The sequence below is a fragment of the Orycteropus afer genome, unplaced genomic scaffold (assembly GCF_000298275.1).
Source record: "Orycteropus afer afer isolate SDZICR_OR568_19922 unplaced genomic scaffold, OryAfe1.0 scaffold00045, whole genome shotgun sequence".
In the NCBI taxonomy this organism is placed as follows: Eukaryota; Metazoa; Chordata; class Mammalia; order Tubulidentata; family Orycteropodidae; genus Orycteropus; species Orycteropus afer.
The window spans coordinates 601253-613875 of NW_006921632.1; the positions used below are offsets into that span (position 1 = coordinate 601253).

A 12623-nucleotide genomic window follows, 5' to 3' on the forward strand; every position below is an offset into this window, starting at 1 on the left:
GATATTTCTAATCACCTCATATGCATGTGAGAGCTGGACAATGAATAAGGAAGACTGAAGAAGAGTTGATGCTTTTGAGTTGCAGTGCTGGCGAAGAATGCTGAAGGTACCATGGACTGCCAAAAGAACTAACAAATCTGTCCTGGAAGAAGTGTAGCTGAGATACTCCTCAGAAGCAAGGATGGCCAGATTTCATCTCACCTACTTTGGTCAAGTTGTCAGAGGGGACTATTCCCTGGAGAAGGATGTCATGCTTGGTAAGGTGGAGGGTTGACCAAAGAGGGGAAGACCTTTGACGAGGTGGATTGACATGGTGGCTGGGACAATGGGCTCAAGTATAGCAAGGATCGTGGAGCTGGTGCGAGATCAGGCGGTGTTTCATTCTGCTGTGCATGGGGTTGCTATGATCTGGAAGCGACTCGACGGCACCTAACAACAACAACAAGAACAAAGAGCTATGGGAGCACATTAGAGGGGCACCTACACTAGATCTGGGGATCAAGGAAGGCTTCCCAGGTTAACAGGATGAGAAGCTGAAATGTAAAAGTTAGGGAAGAATTAGCCTGGCATGTTTGTTGGAGTGCAGTGAGGACAGAAGGCAAGGTTGACTCCAGCCAGAGGAAACTGCTTATGTACAAGTCAGGAGAGAGGGCATGGCATGGTTGGGTCAATATGGCTAGAATGCAAACTGAGAATGGGGGGGACAGTGAGATAAGGGTGAAAAAGTGAATGGGCTCCAGCTATAGAGGGCCACGTAACCCACACAAAGGAATCTAGACATCATCCCAAGGATAATGAAAAAACAAAGAAGAATTCAATAGAAATAGGCAAGGATTCCAACAGGAGGTATATAACTTAACAGGAGACCCAAGGAGGAAGGGTGTGATATAGGAGAGCACTGATTTGTCTCATTTACTTACTATTGAATACCCAGTGCCTACGACAATATCCAGCACAGGGCAGAGGCTGAATGAATATTTATTAAATGAAGGGATAAATGAACAGGACTCTATTCTGTGGACCTAGTCTGTAAAGAAGTAGTGGAGATTGGCAAGAATGAAGAAAAAATGGGGGACAGGGAAGTGTGTAACAAGGATAGGGAACAAACTAAATGGATCTTGGAAACTGAGACTTCCGGCACAGACTCATTATAAGAAGGCATGGAGAGGACCAAAAATAGTCAACTTGAGAGCGAACCATGTGGGAGCCCTATGGTCAGCACTAGGGCATATGTAACACTTTCAGGCAAGTTGTTTCCCTTGTCCAAGATGCCATCTTTGTTTCTGTTTCTCTTCCTACATTTATCCTCCTTTACAGTTCAGTTTAGGGCATTTACAGTCCACATCACCCAATGTAGCTTTAATGATCAGCTCTCATGTATTTAATGTTTATTCTTTAAATGTACAATCTTCACAGCTATAGAATAAATTAAGCTCCTTTTGTATTTGCCTCTACCCTTCACATGTCTGGCACATAGTAGTTGCTCATTATGTACTTTACTGATTTGATTCTATGGTTGTTTTGTGTTAAGCAATATCACTGGGAAGTTAGGACTCACCCAAACCTGTGAGAGAGACACTGACCTAGCTCAATCTCCCCAAACCAACCCAATAACAGATGAGAACCACTTTCTTCCCAACTGTTCTTGGGTGTGCTCGTTGAGAAGCTGAAATCTAAAGGATGAGGAAGAGTTAATCTGACATATTTCTTGGGGTATAGTTGAATAGGGGAGAGAGGGTTGCCTTTATAGGTTTGGGTTGGTGTTCCAGTAAAATAAGTCAACAAATTTTCCACCCCAGTGCATCTACAGGAACGTACACTCCTATCTAGTAACTGTGTCTCATCAGACAAATGTTTCTCAACCAGATTATGTATGTAAGTGTGTGTGTGTCTAGCTTACATCTCATTTCCTCTCCCTCCTCACCCCATAGGTGAGGAGGATTTTCTTCAGACCACATTAGACCCCTCACATTAGACAGAGATTCAGATAATAGCTCTCTTATAAGGGTTCAGCCCCTAGTTTAGAATTACTGTTCCTGCCCAGTTAACTCTATTTTCCCATTGAACATATAAATACACAAATATTTACACTGTAGCATATATATCAAGAGAATGATCCATCTGCAAACTGGCTAAAAGGACGTTCCTAAGAGTACAACGCTAACTGGAACAGATTTAGGACTTGAACTCAAGTCAGGTCTTTACTGAGTTCAAACACACTGCTACTTCCTAAACAGGCTTCCTAGAAGATATATATTAGCAAGACTGTAACAGAAAAGTCAAAACTAAATAGAAGAATTTTTAAACTACTCGTTTTTACAGCAAGAGACAGGCGTTAATGACCTCACAAAGAATGGTTTATTGGATCGGAGAAGATAAAGGGCGGATGAAGAAGACAAACATCGGAGGCCTAGTAATGAATGCATGGACAGCAGTGGGAAATGAAATCAGAAAAAGTAGATTGGTTAAATCAAAGTAAGGGTCAATGGCATGGGTAAAGAAAGACAAAGATGTTTCACGAGTGAAGGATAAGAAAAAAATGCTTGAAAGGATACAAGAGTCATAAAACTGATCATATATTTTGCCTTGATAATCCTGCCTTTTGGAATAAAACTACTGTACTTTGAATAAGATGTACAGTTTCATTGCCATAGTAAGCAAAGGTGAAATTAACTACATGTATCAACATAATGAGATATTCTATGCTATTACAAATGAAAAAAGTGTAAACTACGGATATACATGAAAAGGTCTAAATGAAATTGTGTTAAAGGGATAAAAAATACATAAAATATTATATACACAATAGAATGACAACTGTTCATGTAAAAACTATATACAACTATAAGAATCAGACAGGGCATAAAATCCAGGAAGTAGTTGGAATGAGATAATGATGAAGTGCTCTGTGGTTTATGTTACCAGTCACTGTTTTGTTAATAGAGAGTTACGTATAAAATCAAAATCACGTTAAAATACACTAAATACAAATAAGGACTGGAATAGAAGCTGCCGGCCTCACAAACTGAGTCTTCTCCATAACCTCTAAACCCTACTGAAACATGTCAGAGATGTTGGTTGTCACACAGCAGCAACTTCGGGCTGGGATTCCTGATCTTTCAGTTTGTTACGCACATATCCACTAGGGGTCACCATTACGTTTAAAAAGTGATGATACACCATTTAGTAACAATAAAGTTTAAGAAAAACCACAAATTTAAATTTCTTCTACCCCCTAAGCTTTCCTTCTCAATGATCAACATGCGCATAATTTGTTGTTCTTTGGCAGGAAGAGACATCAGGGCTTTATGTGATTTTACTGCTCAAACGTAGTAACAATAACCTGGAAACAGGAGCTGATATTTAGTAGTACACAACTACACAAACTTCCATTCAGGACGATGAAAGAAAGCCAACTACAGCTTCCTGTTTCAACTCTGCCTCTGCTTTAACAGACATTCTCACCTGTGAGAGCCACAGAATAAATCAGGACCCACTCTGAGAAGCAAGTAGCCTAAGAATTCAGCCTCTTGGCGTGAACAGAGCAGGCATGCTTTCTGGTCTTGGTGCTAGAGTTCAAAGAAGGCATATATTAAACAAGTGACCACCAATTCACATATATGTTTAATTGAAATGTGTGCTAAGAAGGAAAAGAACAAGGTTCTCTAAGCCCACATAACGCAAAAAAACCTGAAATGCAATGCCATTGAGTCGTACCCGACTCATAGTGACCCCTCCTTGGGTTTCCGAGGTGGTGTCACTACGGAAGTAGATTGCCCAATTTTCCTTTCAAGGAGTGGCTGGTAGGTTTGAACTGCCAGCCTTCTGGTTAGCAGTCAAATGTCTTAGGCACTATGCTACATAATGGAGAATTTAATTTATGTTAGAGTTTCAGGTAAGATCACTTAAAAGGAAACATGGATAAAGGAGTAACCTAGTGAAGAGATATTTTATACAAAAGCACAGTGAGAACCCTGACACAGCTAAGAAAGACTGACGAGGCTAAAGCCCAATGAAAGAGTTGCATGTATTGTTACAAAAATGAGGCTGGGAAAAAAATGAGGATGGGGAAGAAAAGTGAGGTCAGGTCAATTGTCCTAAGCCAACTAGATAGCCTCTGAAAGGATCTGAAACAGGAAATAAGATAACAATATTAACATTTGTATCGCTCTTTAAACTTTCATACACAGTATCTCATTTTATCTTCACAATAACACTGTCCCATAGGTACTTTAATGAAGATGGATGCCCAACACAATTTGTTTTTCTACAGTAAGTGTGCCAATAACCACCTTGAATCATTATCCAGAGCCCCTGCTCCCCCTCACATCCCATCCAAGAAACCTGGGTAAGGGTACTTTGAATCACTTGGGGAATCTCCGTGGGAGGCTAAAGCAGCCCTGAGTCACTAAAGAGCGTCTTCCTTGGAAGGATGGGTGATTAACCTCACTGCCAGGGGAAAGACAGGGAAGCATGAGAGCATTCATGTTTGGAGTCTGCAAAGGGGGCCACCTGCCTGAGTCCTAGGGAGGTGGAAGGCAAGGGGGTTTGCGGGGGTCTGAACCTATGAGTAGCAGGCCTCTAAAGAGATTCTAACCAAGCAGAGCTTCCTGGGCCACATGACATCAGGGAAAAGACCATGCAGGGGACTCAAAGAGCCCATTGCCAAGAACTCTGCCCTGCAAATCCAAGTGGGTCCTTTGGCTGAGCCAAGCAGGAGTTCCTCAATGAACGGCTGATGAAGCAAGTGGGCAAGCATTACTGACCACACAAACCGAGCCAAACCCCCTGCCACTGAGTCAATTCCCACTCACAGCAATGCTGTAGGGCAGAATACAACTGCCCTGTAGAGTTTCCAATGCTATAAATCTTTACAGAAACAGACTGCCTCACCTGTCTCCCACAGAGTGCCTAGCGGGTTTGAACTGCTGACCTTCTTGTAAGTAGGTGAATGCTTTAACCACTACTCCAAAGCTCCTGCTGACTACACTGTGAGGATCAATTTTCAACAGCAATCTTGGGAGGCACTGAGAAACAGCAGCAGACTGAAGGCTCTTCCCTGTTGGGTGGGGAAGCTAAACTGGCCACCTCCTCTTTTGCACTGCCTATATCCCGAAGGGTTTTTGGACAATTCAGGAGGAAAGTGAAGTCGCAAGAGAAAACTACTGGACTTCCTTCTGATAAAGCAGGTGGGGCAGATATGACTGCAATGCATGCTCCAGTTCATAGTGATTAAATACCATCCAAACCCAGCGCATAAAAGACCAAACTGGAACAGAAAATTCCACATTCTTTCCATTTCCTTAGAAGTAACTTTTAAGTCAAAATAAGAGAGATTCCACCTCTACCTCAAACATAAAGGAAGCACATTTGTCTATTTAACATTTATACAGCTGGAAACGCTCTGTGACGTTCTATAATGCTGTTCCCGCTTTCAATAACTGGTTTTAAATTCATGCCCCTTTGCATTTCCACAGTACTTTGTTTAGAACTCTTCCACAGTGTTTATCTTCCTCTATCTTTTATGATCCTCATTTGTATACCTACCTTATCTCATCACCTGTAGTAAGTAAAAATAACTTGAGGTCAGAGGCTAGTCTTACTCATCTTATATCTCCTACAGCAATCATCTCTGGGTTTTATTAATTGCAGACACCTAATATTCTGGTTAAAGGAACTGAAATAAGTCTGATCTTGTCTATCTCCCCACCTCCACCAATGATAGCTGGTGGAGTGGGAGGGGGAGCACACAATTGAAAGGACAAGGTTAAGTATTACCCTGAAAAGCCTGCTTATTTGTATCTTTAAATCATACAACTACCAACAAGCAGTCTGTCCCTTTGTTGTGCTGTGGTAGCTTACATGTTGCTATGATGCTGGAAACTATGTCACTGGTATTTCAAGTAACAACAGGGTCACATGCAGTAGGCACTTTTCAGTGGAGCTTCCAGATTTAAGACAGAATAGGAAGAAAGGCCTGGCAATTCTACTTCTGAAAATAAGCCAATGAAAACTCTGTGGCTCACACCAGAACGCTGCCCCATATAGTTCTGGAAGATGAGCCCTCTAGGTAGGAAGATACCCAAAATACACAGTGGTGGCAAAAATGGACTCAAGTATAGCAACAGCTGAGAATTGGCTCAGGACCAGGCAATGTTTTGTTCTGTTATACGTGGGATCGCCACGAGTGGGAGATGACTTCACAGCAGCTGACGATAAGAAGTCACACAAGTTTTATGAGAAAATACGTGCTGTGCACTATTTTCATGAGACCACTAATACAAAAACAATTTAAAAAAAAGTTTACATCCTATTCTTACTAGAAGCTTTCATAAGAGAAAGATCCCCCCTGTGGCACAGTGGTTAAGAGCTCAGCTGCTAACTGAAAGGTCAGCAGTGTGAACCCACAGACAGCTCCCCAGGAGAAAGATGGGCAGTTTGCTTCTGTCGAGATTCCAGACCAAACCAAACTCACTGCCAAACCAAACTCGGACCTGACTCACAGCGACCCCTCCTTGGGTTTCCAAGGCAGTATCACTACGGAAGTAGATTGCCCAATCTTCCTTCCAAGGAGTGGCTGGTGGGTTTGAACCGCCAGCCTTCTGGTTAGCAGTCAAATGCCTTAGGCAGTTCACCACCAGAGCTCCCCTGTCGAGATTACAGCTTTAGAAATCCTATGGGGGCAGTTCTAGTCCCTCCTATAGTGTCTCCATGAGAAGGAATCAACTTGACATCAAGGGAAAAAATTATTAAGAGAGGACAGAACACAAAGGTTTTCTTTTGTTTCATTTTTAACGCAGTCATATACATGGTTACACAATCTCTAAGGCAGGAGTGACTTCAGAGGAACTGTTGATGGAAGGGGTGTGGCACAGGTGGCAAATGCAATGTTCGTATGTGCACCGCAACACGGTGAACAGACGCCCTCCAGCAAACCCAGCAGCAATCACCAAAGACATCCACGTTTGGAAAAAACTTTAGGTCACCAGACTGAGCTGAATGAGCTGGAGGACAGACAATGAACAACATAACCATACTCATAAACTACTATGTCTTATCCCTCAAACGGCAGTAGGTGAGGCTCTGGGGAAAAAAATGGTGGGCACCTACAGGAAGACAGAATACATAAAAAGTGAAATCCTACTGTGAAGCAGGAAAGGATGACAAATTCAATGAAGTGAAATGAAAGATAGTAACACAAGATAAAAAAAAATGAAGGAAGAAAAATAAATGCACTAAGGTCACAAATAATCTCAAATACTTAAGATGGACTGGAATGTTTATAGTGGTGCCATCAAAAGCAGAAGCTCCAGCAATGTCCTAAAGCAAGAGATCTGGTTACCAGTGAAGCTGACAACTTTAAGGGCAATTAAATAATGGAGAGCTGCCAAACAGCTGAGGCAAGACCCCCACTGGCTGTGCTTAGACCCACCCAGAGGAGGGAGGCCCCCCAGTTGGAATACTGCACGCTGGCTGTTGTGAAGACTGTGTGATCACCTGGCCGATGGCCAAAAGGAAGTACTAACATCTCTGAGATTTTTCAAATGGACACAAATTTCTTTGTAAAAATTTTTAACAACCCTTAAATAGAAACGTTAGGATAAAGAATTCTGACTAAACGTGGCAGAACACAGCACACTTCTATCTCCACTCCTTCCCCAAATGCCACTAGAATGGTAATGAAGGCTAGTAGCCGGAGAAGAACACAATCAATATGGACGGACACAAGCAGAGAGAAGGCTCCAGTTGTCTCCACAAAAAAAATAATGAAGGTGTGATAGATTAACGCTGAAGAAAACAAAAAAGTTGTATGAGAAAGGAGATGCAATCATAGTAAACCATGTAGCTTGGCTGTGAAAAATATTTGCATAATCATAATGTAAAGAGTAAATGCTGAATTAGCAAACAAAGTAACTGTATTGAGAATACAGCCCAGACTGAGTATGAGATGGGAGATGTGGCAAAAAGGGTAAAGGGAGGAAAACAGCTGTGTGGTGTCTGTGTCTGTGTGGTTGAGGGCAGGATATGTAAGTGAGTAAAATTCAAATATTCAATGGTAGGAAATGAATAAGCAATGCCTTAAATTGAAAAAAAGAGAAAGTTGGAAAAAAAAAAAAAAAAGATGTACTCCTTAGAACAATGCACCATGGGAGATTAGAAGGGCTGCATTTGCAACAGGGAGAAAGGCAAGAAGGACACAGGAAATGGTGACCACAGGGAGGAAGGAGGAGGGGAGGCGCTACCCTGCGGGAATGTAACCAGTATCACAAAACAAAATAAGTATGGACAGCTGAATGGAAAACCAGTCTGCTTTGTAAAATTTCACCCAAATCACAATAAAAAGCTAGAAAAGAAAGAAAGAAAGAGTAGTAAAAATTCCATTAAGAAATACAGGAGTAAGTGCCAAAAGAAACATTTATGAGTTGAAAGAAGCTATCTCCAGACAGGAAGAGGAGGAGAGGCAGGGAACACTCTTTAGTTGTTGTTACAAACCCATAGTGCTATTTGAGTATTTAAAATTAGTGCATGCATTAATTTTATTAAAAATGAAAATTTAAATTTTAAGACAAGAAATGCAGAATCTCAAGGACTTCCGGTAAAATGGAAGAATAGGCAGATAAGCGACACAGACCTTCCTCAACAAAGAAAAGAAAAACCAACTGATAGAGATACAGAAGAGCCCTGAGCTTTGAAAGGAACTGTATAGAAGTGGATTAAGCACCAACTAGTGGAAACACCTGAAAAAAAACTGAGGCTAGAGACAGTGGGAGCTGCAGACTGTCCGCTACTCTGACGGGACCAACAGCCTGAATATTTCCAAGTGGTTTTGGGACTTGAGAATTGACCTAAAGATCATCCCTGGTCACCAAGGGCTGCGGGGACAACTGCGCCGGTGGCCTGTGACTAGGAAGGGAAACAGCAAGGCAGGAGATGACCTGAGCTGTTGACTTTCCACTGTCTGGAGGGTGCAGCCATTTTGATTATTTACACGTGGCAGGCATTTTGGATATTTAAAGTGATCCAGGGCACAGCCATTTTGAATGTTTATAAGCGGTGGCCATTTTGGATATTTAAAGTGACAAGTGCACAGCCATTTTGAATGTTTACAAGTGGTAGCTATTTTGGATATTTAAAGTGACCAAGTGTACAACCATTTTGAATGTTTACAAGTGGTGGTCATTTTGGATATTTAAAGTGACAAAAGGCACAGCCATTTTTAAGCTTTACAAGTGGCAACCATTTTGAATTTTAAAGTGATAGCATTCTCATTCAGATACCAGGGACCAAAGAATAGGCTCTGTTTGCCAAGGTTGGCATGAACATACAAGGGGAAAAGAGACAGGTGGTGAGTGTATAAGTTCTGTCAACTAGTGAATAGAGAAGCACAGCACAGCACCCTGCTTGTATAGATAACATACAAAGAAAACGAAAATCGTGGGCAAGTCACTCCAACATACAATCACCAATTAAATATAAACACAAAAATGTGACAATGCCTCAGAGACAACAGAGCATCACAGTCCACACAAAGAAACAAGATAAAGCAGGAGAAACAAGGGACCAAGACACAGACCCAAAACAGATCCCCGAGGAAGAGGCAGCACAGGAACTCCCTGATAAGGAATTCACAAGAATTATATTTAGGCATCTTTCAAAGGATTGAGACACAGACTAAGGAAAACACAGAGAAAACCCTAGAAGAATTCTGGAAGAAAATATAAGAACAAAATGACAAAATAAATGAAAACTTAGAAATGATTCTAAATCTACAGATAGAAATCCAGAAAATTAATACTAAATTGTCAGAAATAGATAACATATTGAATGGGCAAAGGAGTAGAACTGATGCAATGGAACACAGAATTGATGAGATTGAAGACAAATACCTTAATACGTCTTTGGAAAGGGATCAATCAGAAAAAGATCAAAACAAAATGAAGAAAGCCTAAGGTTCACGTGGGATACCATCAAAAGGAATAACCTACGTGTAATCGGAATTCCAGAACAGGAAGAGAAAAATAAAACCACGGAGAAAACTGTCCAAGATTTGTTGGAAGAGAACTTCCCTGATATGATGAAAGATGAGAATATATCCATTCAGGAAGTCCAATGAACCCCAAACAGGAAAAACCCCAAAAAAGAATCACCAAGACATATCATCATCAAACACACCAAAACCAAAGACAAAGAAACAATCATGAGAGCAGCAAAGGAAAAACAAAAAGTTACCTACAAGGGGCAACCAGTAAGACTAAGCTCAGATTTCTCTGTAGAAACCATGCAGGCAAGAAGACAATGGGACAATATATATAAAACCTTGAAAGAGAAAAATTTCCAACCAAGAATTATGTACCCAGCAAAACTGTCCCTCAAATATGATGGGGAAATTAGGACATTTCCAGATAAACAGAAATTAAGGGAATTTGTTAAAACCAGACCAACCTTACAAGAGATGCTAAAGGGAGCCCTTTGGACAGAGAAGCAACAACAGCCAACAACAACTAACCATTAACACACATGATGATATAACCCAGAAACCAACCCAGCTATGAAGTATCCAAAGTAAACAAGCCTACAAGATTGTAAACAGGGAACCAGAGATATCAATTGACAAATGAGGACAACTACAAACCAAAAAGAGGGAAAAAAACTGTCGTTACGGAACTTCTGGATGGTAGGGAAATCAAGACAACTACAAGATAGAATGGACTGTTCTAAACTTGGGAAGAAAACTATAAATCACAGAGTAACCTCAAAGAAAAATGATAAACTTTCACATCAAAATAAAAAAGAGGACCAGCACAAATATTTAGCAAATACTAAAACAATAGCAATGAAGGAAGTGATGATCCACAAACAAAACGAGCTCAGCATAGAAAATTATATGGAACGAAGAAATCGACACCACAAAAAAGAACATAACAAAAATGATAGCAACAAACTCCTATTTGCCAATAATTACATATCTGGCAAGGGACTTATTGCTCAGATTTATAGAAAACTGCAATGCCTCAACAGCAAAGGAATTAATAATCCAATTGAAAAATGGGCAGAAGACACAAATAAACACTTCACCAAGGAGGATATTCAGGTGGCCAGCTAATACATGAAGAGATGCTCACAGTCACTGGCCATCAGAGAGATGCTATCAAAACAACAATGATACTGTCTTACCCCAGCACTGATGGCAAGGTTCAACAAGACAGAAAATAACAAATGCTGGCAGGGATGTGGAGAGATTGGGACTCTCACACACTGCTGGTGGGACTGTGAAGTGACACAACCACTATGGAAAGCAGTATGGCAATTCCTTAGAAAGCTGGAATTGGAGATACCATTTGATCCAGCAATCCCATTACCAGGTATATATCCTAGAGAGGTGAGAGCCAGGACAGGAACAGATATATTCACACTCATGTTCATCGCAGCACCATTTACAATAGCAAAAAGATGGAAACAACCTACATGCCCATGAGCAGAAGAGTGGATGGCCAAAGTATTGTACATACACACAATGGAATGCTATGCAGCACTAAAGAATAATGTAGAGTCTGCAAAACACCTCATAATATGGATGAACTTGGAGGATATCATGCTGAGTGAAATATGTCAATCACAGAAGGACAAATACAGTATTAGTATGTTGTTGCAGAAGGTCAAGGAAAGGTTTATATATGGAGGGAAACTTTCTTTGTTGGTTGCAGGGGTGGGAAGGGAGGGGAGGGAACACTGCAAAAAAAAAAAAAATGCATTGACCCATGTCACTTTAGTTTTGTGTGTTTTACTGTACATAAATTATATTTGAATAAAATGCATTAAAAAAAAAAGCAGAATCTCAGATGAGATTCCTGCACAGCCCATGATGTTTCAGCAGACCTAAATTAAAAGAGTTATTGACAGTAGAGACAAATAGCCAGGATCAATGAGAAAACATCACTCTCCAATCTATAATCTGCTTCTGTCATGACTTGACACGTCCATCTTCAGAGATGTTTATTAACGAAACACTTTTATGCTCAAAATTCTAAATACTTTCTCAGTTCAGTTTCACAACATTTCTAGAATATTCACTATATGCCAGGCACTACGCTAGACACTGTGTAGAATAAAAAAATAATAAAATAATAATAGTGTTCATGACTTTAAAAACCTTCAAGGTCTAGTAGGGGAGTAAGACACATAAACAAATCATAATCTGTGTGACAGCTAGAAAGTGCTTTTTAAAAATGCATCTCAGATAATGGGGCTGCGAGCTGGTTTTGAAAGAGTTGGTCAAGGAAGGCCTGGCTGTGGAAGTCCTATTGTGCAAACTTCCGAGTAGAGGGAAGGGGCAAGTCAGGAGGGTTCTGGGCAGAGAAGATTCCAGACAGAGGCAGCAGAGTGATAAGGCAGGGTCCTGTTGGCCTTGTCCACTGCCGTCTTTCCAGCTTCCATTTTCAAGAATAGCCAAGAAGTGACTAATTTATAAAGAAGCTAGAGAGTTGATGCTTTGAAAAGTCATCTCTGTGCAAATCAAAACAACGAGATACCATCTTGCCCCAGCACTAGTAGCAAAGTTCAACAAGACAGAAAATAACAAATGCTGGCGAGGTTGTGGAGAGATTGGGACTCTCATACACTGC

General features: G+C 40.8%; 1 protein-coding gene across 1 annotated transcript in view; it reads right to left on the reverse strand.

The window, feature by feature from the left end:
* Positions 1-12623, reverse strand: part of DIP2B (disco interacting protein 2 homolog B) — a 303697-nt gene that overhangs the window by 147923 nt on the left and 143151 nt on the right. The gene's annotated exons all lie outside the window — the stretch shown is intronic.